Source organism: Cryptomeria japonica, chromosome 9 (genome assembly GCF_030272615.1).
Source record: "Cryptomeria japonica chromosome 9, Sugi_1.0, whole genome shotgun sequence".
NCBI classification, from domain to species: Eukaryota; Viridiplantae; Streptophyta; class Pinopsida; order Cupressales; family Cupressaceae; genus Cryptomeria; species Cryptomeria japonica.
Window position 1 is genome coordinate 497,840,155 of NC_081413.1, and position 26,950 is coordinate 497,867,104.

Here is a 26,950-nt window from a genome sequence, read left to right on the forward strand (position 1 = left end):
TTGTGCTGGAAGTGGATTCTTAAACATAAGATGATCATTATTTATAGTTTTTGGGTTGTATCCTTCAATTTCAATCTCTCCTTGATCAATAAGATCCTAAACAAAATCTTTCAATCTATGAAAGTTACTTGTTTTATGCCATTTGCCTTAATGGAATTCGCAATGTTCATTATCCCTCCACCATGGAGGTTTGACCTGAGGTTCGTAATTAGATGTCTTTGGTAAGGTTAATAGATTTGAGGAGACCAACTGATGTAAAACTATTTCAATAGGTTCCCCTAAGGGAGTGTATGTACGTTTCGGTTTATAATGTTGTTGTCATTGTCTCGGTTCCTCTTGCGCTACATTGCATCCTTGATTTGGTGAGGGAGCAACCATGTTGTTCTTAGGAGGGGGGTTTTGCCCTACAAATCAGACCACAAGTTGTGCACTCTTGATAGTTCTTGCATCTACAACCCCATCATTGATGATGTTTTTGTTTTAATTCCAGAAGTTAGGTTTATCACTGTTGAAGCATGGGTGAGGGGCACCTCTTGGTTCATTGTATATCTTGATAAGCCCTTTTTTGATGAGGGCCCATTCACATTTTAAACCCTAAGTGATCATGTCATTAAAAGACTTTGTTCCTTTCATGTTTAGATGGAATTCCATTTCTTCGTTCAAGTTGGAAATAAATGTTTCCACTAGCTCTCATTCAGGTAACTGAAGAGAAGGTCTTCTAGACATTTGTCGCCATCGTTGCAGAAAAGCTAAAAATAGCTCCCTTGGTTTTTGCTTGGTGTTACACAAATCTACCATAGTGACATCGTGTTCTATGTTATGTGAATAATGTGCAATGAATTTCTGGACTAGTTCTTCAAATATCCTAATGTCGCCTATTAGTCGGGAAAACCATTGCGTGGTTGTCCCTCCCAAACTCTAAGGAAATAGGCACATTAGGTATGTGTCTTCATATGCCACTTCTAGGCAAGCTGAATGAAATTCCCTGACATGATCTCAAGGGTCTCCTTTTCCCTGATACTTTTCAAACTTAGGTGTTTCAAACCCTCATGGAAAAGGTGGCATATGTAGATTCCTATTAAAGGGATAGGGAAAAATATCATTAAATGAAAACTGGGTAGTTTTCACACCACTGTGGAGTTGTTGGGCTAGATTCTTGACTTTTTGCCACAACATGTCAATGTCATTAGGAGGAGGAGGAGGTGGGGGATGTCCTTGATGAAGGTCATATCTAAAGTTATCTCGACCTCTTCAACCCTCATGAAGACTATGGTGTTTTGATGCTTGCCGTAATTGTGTAGTATCAAAATCAGAGGGTAGTTTGGCTCCCTCTTGGGCAAATTTTAAAAAGTGAGCATCAACATTGTTCCTGAGGATTTCATTGAAAAGTTGATTGAAGAGGGGGTTGTGTTGTGCCCTTTCTATTGCTTCAGGAGTGGGAGTACTAGGATTTTCATCATTTGTATTTCCTCCAAGGGCTTCTTGGAACTCATTGAGATTTTTCATCCTCTTCCTCTTTGATTTCTTGTTGTCTAGTCCTTGATCTGGTTTGAGCCATTTTATTTGAAAGTTGTTTGCTGAATTTTGGTGAAAATGATTATGAGTTGGTGATGGAATGAGAGATAAATGTTTTGTGAACTGTTTTGCAAAGGGATCTCTAGCACTAAAGGTTTGATGTTACCAAAGTCCTTCTAAGAATTGCTTGTTGTGTTTGTTTGACAATGTTTGATATGATAAGGTATAGAGAGGTCTGAGATGTGTGATAGACCAAGCTATTTAGTAATGAGAGGATGCACTCATAAACTAGTTTTAACCTGTGTAGAAATGCCTCTTAGGATGAGTTTATCCTAGATGTAGAGACACTCTAAAAAGTGATGTGTTGTTTTGATTCAAGCAATTACTAAAAAAGAACTTAGGACAAGACTTCTTTATGCTTCTAGAGTTTTGAAATGGATTGATGATGCATGAATGTGAGAATGGATGGAATGTTTAAAATTCAATAAAAGCTCTGTGTTACAAATGGGACAAATTCTTCCTCTTCTCGTTCAGGGGTTGGTGGTTCTTCCCGAGCTATGTTATATGTGATGCAAATGTCTAGAAAGAAGGTAGGGTTGGTTTTGCGTCCCTTGTTTTTATGATAAATAAAAGCTCTATATTGAGTAAAAGCTCTATTGTTCAAAGATTCTTGATCAAACTCGTTGGATTTTCCTTGAAGATATAGACACATGTGACGTAAGAAGGCTCTATGTGATAAAGATTTGTCTATTGAGATAAAAGAATTTCCTTCTTTTTATGAAAGCCTTCGAGCTCAATGGTATTTTCTTCAAATTGATATGTTGATGAAGATTCTTCCTTCTCAAAATGTGAAGGATGGTCATATAGTGTGATACTTTGTTTTTTTGCACTGTGTTTTGATTTTTGCCAAATGTTGGTGTTGAAAATTTGTGTTGGATGAATACTCGTTTTTGAATTCGTTTTGATTTTCTTTGACAAGAAAACAGAGCAAGCACACAAACACAATAATGTTGCATCAAAAAAGGTACAAATAAGTGTGGGTCTAATTCAACCCAATCTTTGAACTCTTTGACCCCGTTGTAAATGTTTTTGTGTATGTTTTTCCAAAAAGCCTGAAGTCGGCTCAATTTATCACTAGTCTAACAAAAAATGAAGACACTTCAAACACACTTTATCCCTAAGGTAAAATGGCTAGTTATGATAATTTCAGCCCACATCTTGATATTTCTTCAACTTTGGTACTACATACCTTATGAATCCTATCGTCGTGGGTAAGGATATGATATACTACGTCTTGCACGAGCATAACAAATATATTATCCCTATGATGCGGGGGTCACCAATTTCATCAAGCTACAAGCAGCTTTTCAAAAAGCTATGTTTCTACTCAAGGAAATATGTATGGTGAGTATCTTGGGAGAAAAACCATCTATGCTCTTGCACTGAACTTCTCACAAATATCCTCAATCAATAGAATGGGTGGGCTTCTACATAAAAAGGTGTCTGGTAATGTTCGATGTTTTTGGACATAATTTCATTCTACAGTGACTCACAAAAGAGCCTTGTAACTTGTGGTGGGGCCCATATGTCCTTTTGACAAGTTACACTATAGGAACAACTATACCCAAGGCTACAACTTTCACTCACATTTGATTTCTATAGCAGCTCGAAGGATTTACCGTGCGAGGTCGTTCCCAAGAGTGATGTGTCTCTTGGTAGGCCTCTCTTAAAAATATAAAAATTTGAGTGTTACTAACACTTTTCTCATGCACCTAGGACCGCAAAATCCAAGGGAGAGGATAGTGTGTGTTACAAGTAGGACCACTTGACAAACTTTGCACAAGTGTTTCAATCACTGAAACCATTTGTTCTTTTTAACTGATTTTCATTGCAATGTGATCTAACTATTTTGGAGATGTTGCTCCAACAATCATGGTGTTCTTTTTAACTTTCAAAGGCAAAATGTTTTGTAAACTAGGAACTTGAAATCCTAGTCAACTGAATTGAAAACACGTTTTGCTTGAAGTAAAATCATTTTATTGAACTTGAAGGAAAAATGACTTGTTCTTTTTAGTTTTCCCAAAATGAAGTGTTGATTGTGAATTTTTTTAAGTTGATGCAAGAAATGAAATTTGTGTTGTCTTGTTTTAAAACCCAAAATAAATATTTTGCTCCTATCTTGCAAAAAAGAAATTTGTTGGGTTCTGAAATTGTGGTTCTTTTTACCTTTGACAAATGAGATTCTTTTTATGAGCCCAAACAAAATATGTGAATCCTTTCAAGAGCCCAAATTGAAATGTGAAGTTGATTTTAAACTAAAATAAAAAGTTAATTCATTTTTTTAAGCGAAATTTGAAAAAGTTAGTAAAAACATTAAATTTACTTCCTAATCTAATTTAAAAACCTACACAAAGAGATAAATAGTTAGTAAAATCCGCATCTTCGATGGGCTTCTACAAGCCTAATTTTTTTGTTTTTTTGGTTACAAGGTATTTTTTTACAACTCTCTGTTACAATAGCACTACTCTGTGTGAAAAGAGAAGTGCTATTTAACATGAAAGTGCAATAGAAAAGACAATAGCGTTGAAAGAAATGCGAGTGCGTAGGAGACAATAACGCTAAAAGCACTGTTGTCAAAAAAGAGAGTCAAAAGCGCTAATACTAGAACAATAGCACTACTGTAGGGTCAATAGCGCTACAATAGGAATGAAAGTGGCAGTTTGGGGTCAATAGCACTATTAATGGGAACAATAGTGCCAATTTACCAATTTACAAAAGCACTAAAGCGAGAACAAAAGCGCAAAAGCGCGACCTATGTGTCAATTAAAACATTCAAAAAGTTAGTAGTTTCAAAAAGGTTGCTCTTCAATTCACGTCAGGTTCACCAAATGATGCTCTGTGAAAAGGATGGTTAGGAAATCTGTTTGATGACAACACACACACAAGAGAGCACCAAAAATAAATGTTAGATGTTAGTGTTAGCAAATCAAAGATTAAGCACTATCCTAAGCAAGCATATCAAGTGAGCTACTAAGCATGAAATAGAAAGCATACAGAGACCAAAGAAATAAACTAAACTCCTACAAATGCTGCCCAAAACATTCATAGTGGCTCCTCCCTTGTTCCTCTCCTCTCAAAGTTCCAAATGAGTGTAGCTCTCTGCAGCTTTTTACACTATAGATGCCTTATGGAGGTTCAAGATTGAAAAAGACTTTAAACTATGCTATGCAAGTGTAAAACAAACTAAATATGAGATATTATGAAATGAATTAAGATTAATTTTAGTCCAAAATGACAATATGAGTGATTATGCTAAAATGATTTCTAAAATTTACTATAAACTAGATGCATACAAGCTTTTAGGATTATGGATGTGCTTGAGAATACTTGAGAATTTTAAAATGAGCAATGTGAGCTTTATTTATAGGTAAAAAGGAGCAATGGAGGGTTGAGATTGAGTAATCTCAACAAGGGTTAGGATTGAAGGGCTTATGATCCATGTGAGGGCTTTCAACCCAATCCTAGGATGGCAAATGTCAACAAGAGATGGGTTGAGAGGAGAGGGGAGAAGCATTAAATGATTGACATGATCTGAGGGTTATCTTGAGAGGTAAGGTTAATGTCAAGTTGAGTGAATAAATTCATTATTCAAAGAATAATGCCTTTATCCAATGGATAAACTCTTGTGCTTTGAGAAGTGACTCCAAGTTGCTTAGGAATGTGACAATATTTAAGGGAGGGATTAGGCTGATTAGGAATGATTAGAAAGTGGTTAGAAGGGTTTAGAAGGAGATTTTGCATTGCAAGTGGATTTGGTGGATGAGGGAAAATAGGATTGAAATAAAAATAAAATTATTTTATTTCAACTTGTGGTTGCAACTTGCATTTGTTGGAGAATGCAATTGGGGGGGGGGGGTGTTAATGATTTAAATAAATGTTTTAATTATTTATTTAAAAGAGGAAAAGGGATTGAATTAAATAAATATGATTTATTCATTTAATTGATTGTGAATTTGATTTAATGAATTAATTAAAATAAATTGAATAATTTATTTAATGAATAGGAGAATGTTTGAAGATGAATTAATTAAATGTTTTTTAATTAACTATTGGCTAGTGGGTTTATTATTCAAATAAATAGTAAATATACATTTTAATTAAATGGACAGATTTATGTGAGTACATATACCATAATCTATAGTCAGCAGTACCTTTCAGATACCTAAAAATTCTCTTGGTTGCTATCAGGTGTGCTTCCTTTGGAGTCTTTTGGAATCTTGCAACTATACCAACCACATGCGCTATATCCGGTCTGAGTTGAACAACATAGTGTAATTTTTCAATCATTGACCTATATTCCTTTTCATCAACAGACTTAGATGCATCTTCCTTGGATAACTTACAACCTGTAACCATTGGTGTTCCATCTGGTTTACAGTCACTTATGCCAAAAGTCTTCAAAACCTCTTTGACATACTTAGATTGAGTAATGAAAATACCATTCTTCATTTGTTGCATTTGCAAGTCTATGAAATTTTTTATTTCCCCTAATAAAGACATTTCTAACTCATTTTTCATTTCATCTACAAAAGTATTGCTCATGACATCATTACCTCCAAAAATAATATCATCAACAAATACTTCACTAACCAGTATTTGATCTCCTTCAGACTTGAGATAAATATTACTATCATCACTGGTTCTTGCAAAGCATATCTTCATCAGATGTGTATAAAGTCCTTCATACCATGGTCTAGGTGGCTTCTTTAATCCATACAAAGCTTTATGCAATCTACATACCATTTCTTTCTCACCTGTCAAAGCATAACCATTTGGCTTGTCTATGTATACCTCTTTGTCCAATATCCCATTAAAAAATGCAGACTTAACTTCCATCTGATATACCTTGAACTTCTTATGGGCTGTAAATGCAAGTAAAGTTTTGACACCTTCCAGTCTTGCTACTAGTGCAAAAGTTTCACCATAATCTTCTCCTTCTTCTTGAGCATAACCCTTGTAGACTAATCTTTCCTTGTTGTGAACTACAACACCATCTTCATTTAACTTGTTTCTAAATACTCATTTAGTACCTCTAACATTCTTATTTACCGGTCGGGGTACTAGGGTCCAAGTGTTGTTCTTCCCAATTTGATCCAATTCCCCCTCCATAGATTTAACCCAATAATTATCACCAAATGCCTCCTTATCACTTCTAGGCTCAATAGTGGAGATCATGGAAGAGTTATCTCTTATTCTCCTTCTAGTTAGTACTCCAACACCCTTATCCCCAATAATCTTCTTAGGACTGTGATTCGGTCTTTCATACCTAGGAATAACATGATCTTTCTCTTCAGGTTCAGCTTCTTCATTATCATCTTCTTCTGAATTTATTTGTTCTGGTTGAATAGGTGCATCGGAATTTGCTTTACCAGTTTTTGATTTAACAGTTTCAAGTTCCAAAACCAAAATGCAAGGATCTTCATCCTTTTTCTCTAAACTGGTTCCTTCTGAGACTTCAAGACATTCATCTACTTGAACATCAACACCCTCAACAAGTCTCTATGTCTAGTTGTTGAAGCATTTATAGGCCTTACTCTTGGTGGAATAGCCAAGAAATATGCCTTCATCACTCTTAGCTTCAAACTTTCTAATGTAATCACCTCTTTTAATAAAACATTTTCTACCAAATATCTTTAAATAGCTAACATCAGGTGATCTTCCATACCAATATTCATAAGGGGTCTTGTCCATGCCTCTTTTCACAAGAACTCGATTCATTGTGTAGAAAGTTGTACTTATAGCTTCTTTTCAAAAAGTTTTCGCTGCACCTCTTGTATCAACATTGTCCTAGCAGCTTCAACCACTGATCGGTTGTTCCTCTCTGGGATACCATTCTATTGTGGTGTCCTTGGTGCAGAAATTTGTCATTTGATACCATTCTCATCACTTCCTCAGAAGTAAATTCACCGCCAAGTGATCTATTCTTAGACATTTTATCTTTTTGCCACTCTCTTTCTCAGCTAAGGCCCTGAATGCCTTGAACTTACCAAAAGCTTCATTCTTATCCTTCAAGAATGTGACCCACATCATCCTTGAACAATCATCAGTGAAGATCATGAAATATATGTCACCTTGAATGCTTCTTGTTCTTATTGGTCCATATAGATCTGTATGAACCAAATATAACAAGTTCTCTACTGAGAAAGACTTTCTCTTAAAAGTTGAAGAAGTCATCTTTCCTAACTGACATTCTTTGCAAAGAGCATTAACCAGTTTGTCTAGCTGAGACAGACCTCTTACTATCTTGGACTTGCTCACTTTAACAGTGTTATCAAATTTTATATGACAAACTCTCCTGTGCCAAAGCCAACTATCATCTATCTTTGCGATCAAACAGTTGCTAACTGTAGGATTAAGATGAAATAGATTACCTCTGGTTTGTTTCCCGGTTGCAATCAATTCACCTTTATTGTCAAATATTTTGCACATACCATTTCTAAGCTCTAGTGATTATCCTTTGTCCTTAAGTTGTGCCATACTTAGAAGATTGTGCTTTAGACCTTCAATCCAATAGACATCATCAATACTTCTCTTCCCATTAAGAGAAATAATTTCCTTACCTTTAACCATACAGGTTGAGTCATTACTAAATTGGACACCACCGTCAAATTCCTTTAAGGAAAGAAATTTTCTCAGACCACCAGTCATATGATGTGAACAACCACTATCAATGATCCAATCATTAGAGTTATCCATCCTAGACACCAGTTCCTTCTGATCTGATATCTCTTCCTTAATGGATACAAACACAATATCTTTACTAGCATCATCATCAGATTCTTCATCGGGGATACCACTGTCAACCGATATAAGACAATCTCTCTTGCCTTTACCCTTATACTTCTTGAATTTGTCTCTCTTGTATTTATTTTCACCATTAGGACAATTAGCTGGTATATGACCAATCTTGTTGCATGGAAAACATTTTAAAGGTAGGGTCAGTGCAAGAAGCTGAGTCCCCTTTTTGGCCAAAAAATGGAAGTGTTTTCCCTGATTTTTAGATTTTGTCTCATTTGAGCTTAAATTTTGAAATACTTAGAGATTGAATATTGGAAAAAGTAAGTAATATTAAGGATATCCCTCTGAGTCTACTTTCCAACTATGTAATTTATTTTAGTACCCACATAATAAAAAATTACTTTTTTAATGGACTTGTAAAAACTATGTTTTAAAAATGCATGTTTTAGGACCATACCATGCATGTGTACGACCCACACTTTTTGACACAATTAAAATTATTTTCTCAAACCATTTTGGGGAATGGTTTGTAACACACTGAAGATCGATGAGCATATATTTTTTTTTTTTTTTTTTCTAATTTTCTTTTTTAATCAATTTTTTAATGACCATAATTATCTTTTTAAAAATTTGACGTGTACAGCCCACATAATTTGACGTAAACTTAATTTTTTTTTTGAAATAGAAAAGAATTTTGTGTAGACTGATGACATAATTTTTTTTTAAAAATTCATCAAAATAAAAAAATAATTAAATTAACAAAATTAGTTAATATTTCAAGTTTCTGGACCCAATTTAGTATAAATTAAATGAAAAATAGTTAAAATTATCAATATTTAAATAAAATTACATATTTAGGATCTACACAATATGATCTAAAATGATTTTTAATTTCGTATAAAAATTCTCTAATTACAAGCATGTAAAGTATTTAAGAAGTTCATATTTGTGCTTTCATTCATGGAGATTTGAATTTGCAGGTCCATGTCTCAGGTGTGGCCATCGCAGGCCTATCTCGAGCCTAATCCTGAGCCAAGTGGAGGGTTGTGGAATCAACTTCCAAAGAATAGGGCTCTGTTCCTTTTTTTTACAGTTGGATTTAATAGCGGGCCCACGTTATTTAAATAACAGGCCCCCATTTCTAAAATAGGGGCCCATTCCTAAATAACCATTACTGTAAAAAAAAGACAAATTGCATAAATTTACCACACTATCATTGAAATCCATACTGACAAACTTTTTTTACATCATCTGGCAGTACTTTTTAATATTTTTTGCACAAATTTCTGAAGAACACGGTAAAAAGATATTATTTTTTGAAGAGGAGTTTGTAAAGATGGGTTCTAAGCAACATCAAAAGAAACAAAGGAAGACAATGACAACGGATGAAATTCAAGCACAAAGAGAGAAGGAGGAAAAACACTAAAGAGATCAAAGATCACAACAACGACAATTAAATAACACTTTTGAAGCATCTAGCTCAGTGCGCATTGTAAATGAGAGCATTGAAGAGAACATGATGGATGCAAGAAATATAGAACCAAACATGGGCATGAGTGTTGATGCAAATATTCATGTGGTTGCGAATCCTGGTATGTTTTTAAATCCCCAAGACTATGATGCCAGTCAAATTGCCGATTTAAATGAAGCTGGTTATAAATTTCATACAGCAATAAGAAAATAAATAAAAATTGAAAATACTACACCACCCTCTCTAAATGAAAATGAACGTAATTTGTTTACTATTGAAAGCAATGTGCTAGATAATCTTAATGGGTTAGTTTCTTGGAGACAAATCAGAACACATGTGAACAGATTATATAAACAATTTTTCTATAATAAAAAGTTAGGATTCCAATGTCAATTAATGGTACAATTAATAAACATGTTAAAAATGCGTAAAGTCATGAAAAAAATAGGTATTTATGCAAAACCAAAAAGAAAATATGAATCATATAAGCAAGTTGTATCTACTGTTGCTAGTGCCTTCGATTTTCTCGAAAAAAACAAGTCGATCTAAAGATAAGAATGCAACACGTAGAGTTATAACAACTTCTATAGTTGACAAAACAATTGTTAGTAAAAGAATGTTAAGTGATATAAGTGGCTATTTGAACTTACATCGTAGAACCTTGTCAAGATCAGCCAAAAGAAGAGACACAATTGAAACTGATCCACTAAACCATTGTTGGAGTTTTAGTGGTAGACTTCAAAGGTTGGACATGAAATTAAATAATGAAACTAAACAATTAATTGTAAATTTTTGGCATGATAACAATAGAGTTTCATCAAATGCTAGAGATGTTTTAAAGTTAAGTGTGGGATCAAAAATTCTTGATCCTCATCCAAAACATCTTCTTCACATGACTCAAACTGAATTCTTTAAAAAAATTAGTGATGAATCTATGTTAATGAATTTATAAATTAGTCAAAGATAATTTGAAAAATGCAAACCCTGGTATGTTAAAATCAATAAATAAAGAATATCTTGATGTTGTAAAACTCATCTTCAGTTTCATTACTTCTATGATGTTTTTCGATATATACGTTGTATGTTGCATGGTAATGATCTTGTGCAGGATTGTGGTCTTTATGTTCCACATGAAAATATAAAAGATTTAATTGCAAGTTTATTTTGTAAACCACCTTATGAACAATTATTTCTTTCCAGTTCATGCATTTATGGCCTTTGCAATTTATGTGGGAACTATTTTTTGATAGGTGAATGTTTGCATGAACATGTTTCATCTGAGTTTGGACAAAAAATGGTTGATGTTAGGAGATTTAAAAATATAGAATATCCTCTAAAGGATGGAAAGATGGGGAAACGTTTAGAATTGATTATAGAGCAAAATAGTGTGAATGCATTTTTCAGTGAGTTTAAAAGTCATATTGTTCCAAAATATGTGAAACATTCCCAACATGCTCGATGGCTTGACAGACAGTTTCGCATATGCAAGAATACATTTCCAGTTGGAACAATAGTATCAGTTGTGGATTTTGTAGAAAATTATACTCTAAAACTACAAGAGGAAACTCAATCACAATACTACAACTCAGTGCAAGTGGCCATATTTGTGCACATTATATATAGACATGACCATGACACTACATAAGATAACAAATTTTTTTTGAGGGAGTATCATTTCTATGTTAGTGATAATCAATTACACTCATTAGAGTTTGTTCAGCATTGATTCGAGGTATTTCATGATATTCTTAAGGAAAGAGAAATTGACATGAAACAACATATGATATGGTCAGATAACTGCACTGGACAATTCAAAAATGAAAGAATGTTTTATGGGCTATGCAAAGTTCACAAGATAATTAATGTCCAACATTTATGGAGTTTTTTTGAAGTGAAATATGGTAAGGGGGAACACGATGGAGCTGGTGCCTGTGTAAAAAGAGCTCTTGCTAGAGAACAATTGAAATTCAAGGATGCAGTGAAATTCAGAGATGCTCGTGCAGTTGTAGATTGGTGCAATTCAAAGTTGTCAAAAGGATCAACTGAGAACTCTGCAATTCAATATTTCTTCTGGTTGGTAGAGGAAGATAGTATTCCTATTCGGCATGATTGTAATACCGTCATAGGATCAGCTAAATGGCATTTGTTTAAGAGTTCTAATTCAAACACATGGACTATATTCACAAGGCAACTTGCTTTCTTTTGTCAATTTTGTGTTTCCGGAGATTGGGAATTTTGTGAGAATAAAGAATGGGTTGAAGAATGGCAACAAAGATCATTGACACTCATAGATGAAAATGATCTGCATGAAAGAACTGATGAAGATATGGATCAGATATTTGCATCAAATGACTATGATCACATTTCAGATCTTGTTCAACAAGGTAAAATTGTTTTTGAAATTTGTTTTGATTTATTAAATAGTACATATATATGAAATCTTGCAGTGTATATTTTTGTTTTTATTTCTCATTAAATATTAAAATATATTTGTTTTGTGCATAGGACATGTCTATGTTGTTGTTGTACCAGAGAACAATGAAAAGAGGACAAAGTATTGGTTGGCTCGATGTGTAGAGACAAAACATAAGCTAACCACTCCTCAAGTAGATGATGATGGTTATGACTATCCAACAAGATTTGTGGTTGTTGTTGGCACTTGGCTATGCAAATATCTAACAAGAAAGAATGGACTGCCTGCATTTGAAGATTATGAATTAGAGAAGAAGATTATACATTACTCGCATTTGGTAGTGGTAACTAATATAAAATTGGATATATATTGTGGCAGGCCTGCTAATAAACAATTATGGACTCTCTCTATGGAAGAGCACTATAGATGCTTTTCAAAAGAGAGAGGATGCAGATGGTATAACAGAATGAATATCAAGTAAGTTATAATTTGAACCCTTAATCCACCTCCCTTTTAAAAGTCGTGATGTATATTTTATGTGGAATTTTAAATCATGCATCATAATTATAAAATCTAATGTAGTAATTTTGTTTAAGGTCTACCACAAGTAGAAGGCATCAATGAAAACCAAGTTATTTGTGCATACTTTATGTTTCATTTTGAATAATTACACGTAAGTTAAATTTTTGTACCCTTAAGGAAAATTCCTTTGAAGAGTCATGATGTATGCTTTATGTTGTCTTTTAAATTCAATGCATCCTCATTATAAAAACTAATCATATGTCTTTTTTTTTTCCAAGTCTCTCAAAGTAGACTTGGCCTCAATGACTACTATTGTTTGTGCATACTTTATGTTGTATTTTGAGAGATATAAATCCTTATTACTATAATTTAAATAGATTGTTTATTTTATTTTAGATAGGTCTTCTTGATTACACTTTGTGTAATATAGATAAATGAGAGACTATTGGTCAAATTTATGAATGAAATAATTATGTTTTAATCAAGTTCTATTCAATATATTTGTTTTGATACTTTTCTCTTATCATCATTATTATTGTAATGGTAATTATATATTTGATTATATATTTTCCTTATCTATGATGATTAATACTTTTTAATTTAGAATATGTTATAATTATAAGACATGTTTTGATACTTTGGTCTTATCATCATTGCTAGTTCATGATCTACACCTTTAGTTTATCTAATCGCAAGTTATTTAAATAAAATTCCATAAATAAAATTTCAAGTCCACATAATCCATATATATATCTGGATGGTACCATGATGAACTCCACATAATATCTAATATGCACAAAATATATAAAGTATGCACAAAATATATATGATCTAATCCTATTATGCAACTATCCATATATATAAAGTATGTGCACGTTCAATATAATATATACAATGTTAAAAAAAATTACATGTGTAAAGTCCATAAAAAGTACATATCATATAAAATAGTACATGTACATAATATCAGAGTCAAATAAACATTAAAAATCTAAGTGCTATCATCAATAACATCTCGTGGTCTCATCTCCTTGAGACGTGGACCAAATCCACCCGTCTCGTGATGTACAAGGAAAAAATAATATTAAAATACTTGAAATTAACTATTAAAAGAATCATTTATCAAATACAGTTGGAATTCATAAATTAAGTTACAAACTTAGGATATGTGTGTGCACATCAACTCTAGTAACTTGTTCTGCATGTACTATATGCTCGATAGTTGTGTCATCTTGTATACAAGATAAGAAACATGATATAATGAACATGAGCACATACACATGTTTATTTTTTTATTAAATAAAAATAAATATTTATAATTTTATTTTAAAATAATCATATAATAAAATATCATACATAAGATTGCTCATCAGATCCTCTAGCAATATCTTGTACAGTATATGTAGTGCTAGCTAAGTCTTGTACAAGGTCAAATTCAAAGTATCCAATTAAATCTTAAATTAAGAGTCAAAATAAGATCAAATTAAGCATTACATATTAAGACCTCAAAGGATGTCGATGTGCATTCAAATTGGCTCTAATAAAAACTATGAGTATAACCTATCCTGATAGTAGTGTCCACCCACAAACATGCATTTAATGAAATCATGTTTATTGAACATATATATGTGTATTAAATAATTTCAAGTTAATTTACAATGTTGTAAGAGTTCATATTTAATTTATGAATTCTAAGATACATACCATAGATGGTGGCACAGTTGTCACACCCTATTCTTGATGTGATGTAGAGGGTCTCTCATGCCCTGAATCCTGAAGAAAGAACCATTCAATGTATCAACATGAAAATTTATATAGTATACGATGATAACATATTAACTTAAAAAGCCATTATAATGTCTAGATAGAAATTGATACTATACCCCATAAGGTGTGCCGAGCTGTATTCTAGTAGATGCAATATTGACTCTAATATTATGTGTAGTCCTTATCTACATAAACCAAATTTATTTAATGAAGTATTAGATTGTATAAAAAAAAGACATGCACTTAATTTATACCTATATTTAATGAAGTATTTAAAGATTGACATATATGATGTCATCATACTATCATCTACTACATCATGCTTAGCTGGAACTGAAGCAGATCTTGGATCAGCAGTAGGACCTACACACATCTCATGACAAATCAAACACATATGTGGCATCCATCAAGGAGTAGATGCCATGTGAGCAGCTTGCTCACTCAAATTACGTGTGAGGGAAGTCAAAGCATCTAATGTCGAAATGAATGATGTATTCTTCACATCTGCAAGAATCGATGGAGCAACAAGTGGAACTATGGGTGGATTTGGTAGGGGATTATTACTCCGTGCCCCTAATCTATGCTATGACATTCCACGACCAACACCCTGGAATAACCTAATATCAAAATAATTTGGTTTTTGGTGCATTAAAAACTCACAGTATAATTTATTCAAAAAATATAAAGGGACCTCATAATTACGATGTGGTGGATAATTAAAAACCATCCACCATCTATCCCAAAAGTGTCCAGCCATTTCTAGATGCACACACCACCTAATTGAAATTCTTTTCTGGTTAGGTTGCACTAGTTCTCTTGTTTTTGGGTTAGTAAATTATGGACATAAATGAGCTTTGGTTATTTTGAGATCAGTGACTTGCCTATAAGTTAAACCATCGGCATAAAAATCATGCAACTCTTGTCGTCGTCTATGAAATTGATCTAATTGGTAATCAACAGATCTAACTAACTCGACAACAGTTTGCATTGATTTTGCAAACTCTAGAAGATGGGGTGGCGTGATTGGCTCAGTTTGGATAATAGTAATATTTTGTTCAATCACTTGTAGGTTTTCATTAATTCGTTCTCTTAAAAGAATTTCATCCAATCTAGGGGGTGGAGGTGGAGGTGGAGGTGAAGGTGGTGGTGGTGGTGGTGGTAGTGGAGGTGGTGGTGGAGGTGGAGGAGGAGGGGATTTCGGTGGGAGATTTTCACCTAATAATTCATCTATGTTAAAGACATCCATGACAACAAAGAGCTCCTGCATATATAAAGATATACATGAATTATATACAACTCTATGTCAAACAAAAATCTATTTTAGTTAAAGAAAACCATTTATAAATAGTAACATTTCTATGTTATTTAATGACATACACATGAAATATAATATAATATTGAACTTAAAAAAAATACATGTACATACTATTGAATCTTTAAATATAAAATTTGCACACAAAACTTAATAAAAAATTTCAATGAAACTTCATAAATCTATTATATATTCAATTTACTACATTCATTTCTGGTAAAATGCATCAACTATTAAAATCAATATAAAATATTTCATACATGAACTTGTAAAAAAAGTTAAATAAGATCAGCATATGGTCAAAATAATGGTGTAGTACACATCATATAGGCAAAAGTGACCATGAAATTAAACAAATGGTCCAACTTGGCATCAGTGAGTATGATCAAATATTGCTTGTAGGATTAGTAGGACAAGTAGGTTCATTAGAAAAAGACTCAATACTTTCAAATGAAGTGTGATAGGATCAATATGAAGGATGGGATAGAAAAATATAGTTAGGATCACAAGTGATCAATGATTTGAAGCTCAACAATGGTGCAAATATTCAAATATACAAATTATGATAATATGATAAGTATGATATCTAATTTAAAATATTTAATATACATGATAGTGGAGTACCATGATGCCTCTAATGTAGGATCAACCTATGTGATATAATAATATAATATTTATATAAGTAGGATCGCTCGTAAGATATGCCAATGTAAGATCAATAAAGAAGTGGGAAATAAGATGATCCTCCTTAGTGTAAGAATATATAAGGATTGATGATAAGTGCTTAAAATAAGATATTGAAATGTAAGATCATTATGCTCTATAAACCAAGATATGATCATAAGATCATGCAAGATAATAGCAATACAAGATCATCATGTGAGGCACAATCATATGATACTAAGATGCAAAAATGCGTGATCAAATAGTGATAATCTATTATATTCTCTAAAATAATAGGCATGAAAATAAAGGATTGTAAATAGCATGCTCTTGTTGAAAAAAAATAATAATGATGATAAGTCATTGATGAAAAATAATAAATAACATGCTTTTAGTAACTAGACATAAGAGTAAGAGATCATATAGACCTAATTATTAGTGTACCTAGATATAATTATATATAAATGGAAGGTTATACAAAAATGATCTAAAGTGATAAATTGCCCAATGTATGAACATAAGATAATACTTTAAGAAGATAGATTAACCAATATACAAACATAAGATAATGCTTTAATAAGATAAAAAAAACAATATATGAACATATGTGAAGCAAATAGTCTTGACGATCATAAGATAGAACACAAATTAAAGTATGAGACATAAATCATTATGGGAAATTAGTAGTTATTAATAAAGTTTAGATATTGTAAAAATAGGGGATAAAACATATGAAGTAAAAGTAGGAATCATCAAAGCAAATCAAGTGAGAAAATATTAAACATGCCCTACAAGTGGGGTAATAGAATATGAAGTAAAGACATAAAGGAGATAAATAGCTACCAAAAGATAAAGTAGATGTGAAAAGTGAACAATATGAAAGATAAATTATGAATGAACATTCACTTTGTTGGTGCATAATTATTTTCTTGTATTTAGCTAACTATTGTATTGCATGATACATGATATGGATGATGACAAGGATGGTTGAGAATAAAGAGAATTTGAATGGATTATGGTATACTCCTAAGTGTAGGGTACTTTTAAAAAATAGATTATACATGATGCAATAATTTGGTCTTCATCATGGTACTTCTCCAAGGTGTCATAAGAAATGTTTTCACCCATGAATAGAAAAATTATGTTTACTTTTCTCTCTTTCTTAATTTTTATGCAGTACCAAATCCTTTAGGTGTGGATATGTTAAATTATACGTGGGATATTTATGAGTTTTTAAAAACCCTAGCCAAAAAATATAGGACACCAACTATGGACCTATTATGCAATGTCATGACATAATAGGACTTATTATGTCATCATGGTATAATAGGTCCTATTATGCAATGACATGATATAATAGGTCCTATTATGCCATGAAATGACATAATAGGTCCATAGTTAGTCCTATCATACTAAGTAAACATGTTGAATTAGTACTTCAGTGTTGAGCTCAATTAGATGATGGAGTTGGCAATTCGAGAAAATCATGTCATGTCATGGCTTAATAGGTGGACTATTATGCAATGTAATGGAATAATAGGTCTTATTATGCCATGACATGATATAATAGGACCAACTATGGACCTATTATGCAATGTCATGGCATAATAGGACATATTATGCCATCATGGCATAATAGGACATATTATGCCATCATGGCATAATAGGTCCATAATTGGTCCTATCATACTAAGTAAACATGTCGAGTTAGCATGGTTTCAGTGTTGGAGATGAATTAGATGATGAAGTTGGAAATTAAAGAAAATCATGTCATGTTGTGGCTTAATAGGTCCTATTATGCACCTATTATGCCATGATGGCATAGTAGATCCTATTATGCCATGACATAATATGATAGGACCAACTATGGACCTATTCTGCAATGTCATGTCATAATAGGTCCATAATTGGTCCTATCATACTAAGTAAACATGTTGAATTAGCATAGTTTTAGTGTTGGAGATGAATTAGATGATGAAGTTGGCAATTCGAGAAAATCATGTCATGTTGTGGCTTAATAGGTCCTATTATGGACCTGTTATGCCATGATGGTATAATAGGTGGACTATTATGCAATGTCATGGCATAATAATTATGCCATGATGGCATAATAGGTCCTATTATGCCATGACATGATATAATAGGACAACTATGGACCTATTATGCAATGTCATGGCATAATGTGTCCATTATTGGTACTTTTATCCCATGACATGACATAGTAGAACTATAATAGGACCTTTATGCCATGACATGGAATAAAACTAAGCCTAAACTTTGATATCTAAAATTTGAAGAGTAATGTTAATTATTTTTTATGGTCATACTAATAGTGATAACTTTTGTATTGCCTAATGAGGATTAAGAACAATTTTGGTACATATGTTCAATTTAAGGAATTGGAATGGTGGCTTGCTAGAAGTGGTTAAATTTTTTGTTTATTGGTTGAAAGGCCCAATACCTAAAAAAATAATTCCTAGAAACATTTAACAGTCCCATTGTGCCATTTCATTTGGTTTGGTTTGGTTTGGATTTGGTTTTGATTTCTATTTAGTTTCAGTTTTGTTTTGGTTTTGGTTTTGATTTTGTTTCGATTTGGTTTCGGTTTCAGTTTTGATTTTGTTTCAATTTGTTTTTGGTATTCATTTTGATTTCCATTTAGTTTTGGTTTTGTTTCTATTTGGTTTTCGTTTTGATTATTTTGAGATATCTTGTATCTTGTAAATTTGATATTTTGTTTTGTTAACTATCTAGGTTTGGTTTTGATTTGTAAATTTGTTGATTAGGGTTTAGGGTTAACTGTTAAAGAATATTTCAGATCAAAATTAAGAATTTACAAATGTAAAAACAAATTTATTTATAGGCTACTTTAAAAAAAAAAAAAAAACCCAACAAATCTAAATAATACACACAAAAAAAGGAAAAATATACAAGAAAATTACAAAATTTGAAAATAGATGATTGAATGTGTACCTAGGATAGTGGTGGAGGCTTGAAATGAAATCCACAGCACGGGGGGCCTTTTTTGATCTCCTATTCTCACTTCACTTCCAGGGTGAAAATGAAAAAATTCACTCGAAAAAAAAGGGTAAAATACGATTTAGAAATGGAGGCCCATTCCTCGTTTTGTTTAAAACTGGCCCCCCATTTTAGAACAAAACAGGGGCCTATTTATTTTCGCTTCGGACCCCCATTACCTTTTGGCTCGGGTTCCTGAAGCATAAATGGGCCCTCATTTTTTGAAAACAGGCCCCCGTTTTCCAACGTGCAGACTTCCGTGAATTTGTGACATTCTAATTATAAAAGTTTCATGTTCGCCTGCATCTAATAGCCACAAGATAGGATCACCTAAAGCATCCTATTCCCATACTTTCAAGCTATATTTTCAAGAAAGGGTTCCTCTCTGATCGTTCTACTCGAATCCAACTCTATTTCTTCATACCACATTTGTAGCTTACTGTTCATGTTGTTTTATATCAATTTTCCATTATTTTCCCTAGATTTAGCATTCAATTTACATCCTTCCAATTGCATCTTAAACTCAATCAAAAGGAATAAAATCCAATTAGTATTCAACCCTCATCCTAATATAATTGAGATTGAATCTATTGAATTATTTCTCCTTTTCATGTAATGTATATGAAATAGGTTTAATTTCTAGTGTACATAACTGAACTTGCAAAATTGAATCACCTCTATCAAGGCTATGTTTGAGGGAGTGATTTTTGTTCCTTACAAAGTGTTGAGAATTTTCATTAGAGAAACCTCAATAGCCTTTTCTTGTTGCTCCTCTAACTATGAATCCAATGTGACCACCTCGTGGGGACTATTATTTTCCATCCCAATGACTACTTCTTGAGCCACTACTTTGTCTTCTTTAGTTCATTTGAACAACTTACTCTCCCATATGGTAGATGAATCCTCTCTCCCAAAAACGCACCCCAAGATTGAATATAGTAATCCTCTACATCTACCACAAAGCATTGGAGAGGAATTAATTCCTTTTTTTTTCTCCTAGATTCTTGCCTTTGTTATTATCTCCAAATCATACCAACATGTGCCTCTTGGATTCATTTAAATTTAGATCCTTACATTGGATCCATGATAAGGATATTTTTGTCAAAGAAAATAAAGGATAATAATTGCTCTCCAATGAAAGTTATGGCTTCTTTGTTCTAAAACTTTGAAGGTAGGTTGAAAAGTTTGAACAATACTAGAATTCTATCTATTTCATGTTATATTGGATCGAAGTTTGGATGCCATAACTTAATTTAAAAACCTACCCCTTCCAAAGACAATGACTTATCCTCCATGATTTATTTTGGATATGCTTATAAACTACATTGACCAAAAAGTACTATTTGGGCAAAAATCTTACCCTTACATTGTCTCCCAAGTGATCCAACCACCATCGCACAACTATTTCCATGGAAAGACCTAACCCACACTATTTGGTGAAGAAAGCATATCTTTTCAATTTCTGTTTCATCAGTAGGATGATTTCGCCAGAATTATACCATGGCCTTATTAATTATGGGTTTTTGCTTCATACTGATGACTCTTTTTTAATAAACTGGATCCCTTTTGAGTTGTCATTCCTTCTTTTGGTGAAATAAGTTACCTAGAGCTTTATTACCTTTGCATGAAGAGGATCACCTAATAAGTTTATTTTGACCCACTTGGGATAGTATTAGCCTATGTTGCAAAGGCTAGGATCTCCTTATTGTAGCATCTCATGTGTTTCCCATTGATCAAACTCTAAAAGGTGCTCAAAGCTCTGCTACTCCTATTGGACTATTCTACTACCTTAGAAACTTTCACATCCTTGCAATATTGCTCCACCATGCCAACCTCTAGAAATATTAAATTTAGATCTTTCATAACTGTAAACGTATAATAGGAAAACAAAACTTGATTGATCTTATTCAAATACCAATAAACATAGGTGAGCATATACACATATATGATTTCAAAGTGGTGAATAGTTGCAGCGACAACCAATAACCAACTTGATAACTAACAATGTAAAACAGTTATGCCAAAATCCCCCCCCCCTTATTACATTGTTCCTAAAACTTGTCCTAGTGACCCTCCTTAAGGCTTACACAATAAAACATGTTGATTACATAATATGAATACATATTTTTGGAAGATCTTCTCTTGAAGAAGAAAATCCTAAACCAAGCAGGGCTCCATCAAGTTGTCTCTTGACCCTCAGAAAGGTGTAGCTTCAAGCTATGTTCTTAAGCTCTCAGTCTTGAACTCTCGAATCACAATGTCTTGAGTTAATCAACAATGATCCCTAAGAGATACGATAAAATTTTATTATTGTTTAATGACTGCAAAAGGGTATAATTCTTGATCATATAGTTTAAATCTCACTTGACGACAATCCATATTGAGTTCAACAACAAATCTCAAACTTGTCTCCAAAATATAACCTTCACAACACATGTATTCTTCAAATCTGTTAGCATCAACAAAGAAGACAAAAAGAAAGCATAAACCAAAAATGCCAAAATTGCTTCTCATTGAGAAAACATCATCTCAGAGTGACTCCTCCATTCTCTGGTGCCACCAACCTCTGAAATGACCCTGTTACAATTTATACACTTGATGTCTTTGATGAGTCTTTGAAGGCCTTGTAAGATGTACTAGAGACCGACCCAAATGTCGAAGCATATATGTTTGAAGATACATTGACTACATTGATAAATCCATCTACAAGATACTTAACAATTACTTTAATGTTTTGAACTGCACTTTCCCAAGCATTGGTAGTAAGAAGATAGATTACTTGATTGACAAAACTTGCAAACCTAATTTGAATTGCATCTTTTCTCATAAAACAACTTATCTCCAATTTATTACGAATAAGGAATGCATACAAATGACTCATATACTACTTTCTCACAATGACTTCATCTATAAATTGATTAACATGAAGTATTCCACACCAATCAATGTCCTCATCGAATACAAATCAATTAATTTTATAAATAGATCGCTGCCATCTATTACATGGTCTGATCAGAGAAGGGGAGAATGAAACTACTAGTGGGGATGTGCTTAAGCTATGGCGGTGGTGCCTGCGTTTTAGAAATGCACACTGAATATATAAAATTGCCCGCACTGCAGTTAGATCAATAGGATGCTACACATGGATAAATAATGTTACTGGTATTTCTGAGCAAATCACTTCCACTTCACATTCCTCTTCTTATCTTCTTCTCTACGCAGAGGATGCCACTGAGGAAGAAATTTCTGTGCAAATCACTACCTCTTCTTATCTTCTTCTCTACGCAAAGAATGTTCCTTTTGTAGTTATGGCAAGGAAGAAATTTGTCATAAATTGCTGACAACGAGTAGCCTCAAGAATGCATTGGCTTTGCAAAGCCCTTCAAAATATGTCTCGCCATGCTTTCTTCATAGGCTCGCTTCTTCACGTCATCCTTTTTTCTTTACAAATTAAATTTATATTTCTCTTTCTAGACTTAAAAGTGTTAAACATTCAAAGTTGTCTGACATTCTTTAGGCTTAATATGTTGTTTAATAAGTATGGTCACACTAAGAATACACTTCTAGGTTGAGAAGTGTTAAACACTCAGAATTGACTAACATCATCTAGACTTAATATGTTGCTTAGTGTGTGTGGTTTAAGGGTGACGGATCATTATACCACTCTGATACCATATGTAAACATAAAACAGCAAAACAGAATTTGATTGATCTTATTCACATACCAATCGACACAGGGGGGCATGTACACATATATGATTGTAAAGTGGTGAACAGTTGTAGCAACAACCAACAACCAACTTGATAACTAACAATGTAACACAGTTACGCCAACAATAACCACATCGTCTCGGGTCTATCTTAATTATAAACTTATAGTTAGTATATATTCATGTTTGAAATTAGCTCATAATATCTCATATTGCATCCCTTTCATAATTGATTCTAAATTTTCATGAAGATCCTTAAAATTACCTTCCATTACCTTGGATTAAATAAACAATTGTAGAAGTGACCTATGGTTGCAAATCCAATCTCTAAATTTATTAAAAATTCAAATTAAATTTTATCTTTGTTAGTCTTTAGGTTACTTATTATGAGCTAATGTAGGACAACTTTATGTTTATTCATACACTTAGTTATTTTTATTAAGAACTCTCATTCACTCATTTATTCACTCATTTAAAAATAATGTTGGAGATCATTAATATATCTTAGGACATGTTAAAATATATATAATCAATATAAGTTTAGTGGTCTCATCCACTTTTATCTATATATATATATATATATATCTTAGGACATTTTTATTGAGCAAATATCATGTCTTATATATTGGACAATGAAAATTATCTAGAAACATTTACATTAGAGAACATCATTTTATAAATAATGAATGTTTACCTATTGTCCATGTTCTTTTTTATAAACATCAACAGACCTTATGTACATTAAGATAGAAAAAGTTGAAATAAAATTAAAATTCTAATCTAGTGTATATTCCTCCTAGATTAATATATTCAAATTTAAAATTATTCTTGCACAAAATTTTGGGACCACATACACAAAGTTCATTTTTTTATTCAAGTTATCGTATTTGGACAATAATTGGTTTATAAAGTGTAATATTTTTGTTCAAATCGACCTTAAAATTCTAAAGTCTTAGTAAATCATCTACTACAATTATCATAACTTTCCCACATCATTGAATCTTAATCTAGATATTGTATTTAATTTTTTTCAATATCTATATTTGATTCAATATTGATTTTAGCTAAAAATACCAACTCTCTTATCTAAATTAATTAATACCCAATTTAAAAAATTGATTTAATTAACCTAAATAATTTAAATAGAAAGAATTATTAGTACTTTTCTTCATGTGTTCATAAAAGACTATATAATATCACCTAAAAAATAATTTAAAATTATATAATTAAATTACATTATTAATAATAGCATGGTACAATATTTATTTAAGTATCTTAAGACAAAAATGTTTTTGAATATGAGAAAACAGGTTTTGATGGGCCCCTAAAACCCAATACATTTTGAAAATCAAAAGATAAACATTACAACGTAGCTAAACAAAAAGGCAACAAACAAAGGAAAGACAGCTAGACAACAAAATGCCAACAAACAAGAGAACGCAGAGTATAGACCAAAAAAGACCGACAGAAGCCCAAGCTTAGGTTAATTTCTAAAGCATTTTCGTCGCTTCCAGCTCCATTTGTTCCATATTGTCCGTTGCCCACTTAATATCCTCGATTTCTTTAATGTGGCTTTGCATCCTCTTAGTGCTTGCTCTCGTTCTTCTCCCAAGCCCCATCTCCTTATCATCTGGGGTGTCATCCTTAACATCAATAATGCCCGCTACGACCTTATCCCCTTGGTAGTTCTCCAGCTTGTAGATAAGGGCTTTCATGCTGGTTGAGGCAGCCTTCAGAATCTTGTGGCTTTGCTCACCTATTTTTATCATTATTTCTTAAGACTAATAAGATTTTTATCAGAATCTTAAGACAAAAATGTTATATTTATCATTATTTCTATTATTTAAATACTATTAGTTTAATTAAATTACATAATATTTTTTAATAAATAAACACATAAATCGTTGATTAGAAAAATATACAATATTTTATTTTCTATTTCATAAAACTTAATTAAAAAACACAAAATTTTAATCTCAATCAAAGTGAATTCTTTTGAATTAAAAAAACATGAATATAAAAGACACTTCTTAAATAACAAATAGTTTTAGAAGTTTTATAAATTTTAAATAATAAATGAAAATATTAAAAAAATCATCTTATAAAATAATATTTAAAATTTCAAAAGCTATTTGATTTATTAAATATATAAATTAAAATGACACCTAATATTCCCCTTTTCTTAATATCATCACTAATGAGAAAATCTCTCTCTCTATATATATATATATTCCACGTTTTCTATTTCCATAAACCGTGGAAAGGCAAATAAAATCCTTACAAATAAAATGACCATTACAAATCTATAAATGATAGTTAAGATGGCATTATCATTTTTCTATGATTATTAAACATTCAAAAGAATGTACATATCAAGTAAAAGATAAATGTATAGTAATATATAAAAAGAATAAATAGAATATATATAATGCAAAAAAACCTTACTTCATATAAAATGATGTGATACTTAAATATAACAAAAAAATCAATACAATTTTCAAAACAATCTCACAATCAAATAAAAATGAAAACTTATATTTTACTTCACTATTTAATAGCTGACTTTTCTTATTGTAAAACTTCGTAATTTATCTTTAAAAAAATCAAGTTATCAATACACGAGTTGGATTAGACTCAGATTTTAGAGACTGTTAAAAGTATTCAATACACTAGTTGGATTAGACTCAGATTTTGTTGTACAAATATAGTCACAGTCAGACATTACATGAGGAGGAGGAAGAGAAAGAGGAAGACTGGATTCTAACAACATATATACGTGACTGACAAGAAACTAAGAGCAGGAATTAGTTGATATGCGACTTCAACACCCCTCGTTTTGACCACGTGAAATTTGAACTATTTTGGGTTGCCTGTACTCTCTAACCTTCACATACCCACTGGAACATGAGGCGTTAGACTGCTAAGACTGCTAAGACTGGATTTTACGTGATCAACTCTTGACTGCTCGAAACAAATAAGATATATACTTGCCTCACAAGAAATTAAAAGCAGGCAATTTCTGCGAAGAAGTAATTGAATGATCTGTGACTTCAACACCTCTCATTTTGACCACGTGAAATTTCATATTCTTGTTTGGCCGCCTGCACTCCCACAGAATACTTTGTTTCCCTTTATATACGCTGCTGCCCATTTGCTTTAAGCCATAGTCTGGATTATCATCTCTTTCTCTCTTGCGCACATTCTTCTGAGAGACAAACATCAATTCTTTCTCTCTTGTGCATATTCATTCTGAGGAACATTTAGAGGCTATACTTGTGAGAGAAAAGCACTACATCTTTGAGCGATCACGCAGTATTGCAATGGAGAGCAGTTCAAGTTGTTGGATGACGAAGATGAGTTCGATTCTGCTGATTTCCATGTTAATAATGTTCAATGTTGAAAGTGCACAAGGAAGGAGAATTCTGGAGAGAAAATCCGTGCAGTATAAACATTCAGCTCAACTCGGTATTGTGAGAAAGGAGCTGAATATAGAGGCTGCCCAGAGCTTATTTGAGTCGAACCAAATGATGGGCTCTGTTAAGAAGAGTACAACCTTGTTGAAGAATAAGCTGCCAGGTGGCCCGAGCCCTGGATCAGGCAACGCACTTATCAACAATGATGGTATCAAAAGTGGGTGGAGAGCAGCAAGCATATTGAAGAATAAACTTCCATCTGGCGGTAGCCCTGGAACAGGCAACTCATACATCAACGATGGTGGCATTAAGATTGGCGTTAAGAATACAACGTTTTTGAAGAATAAA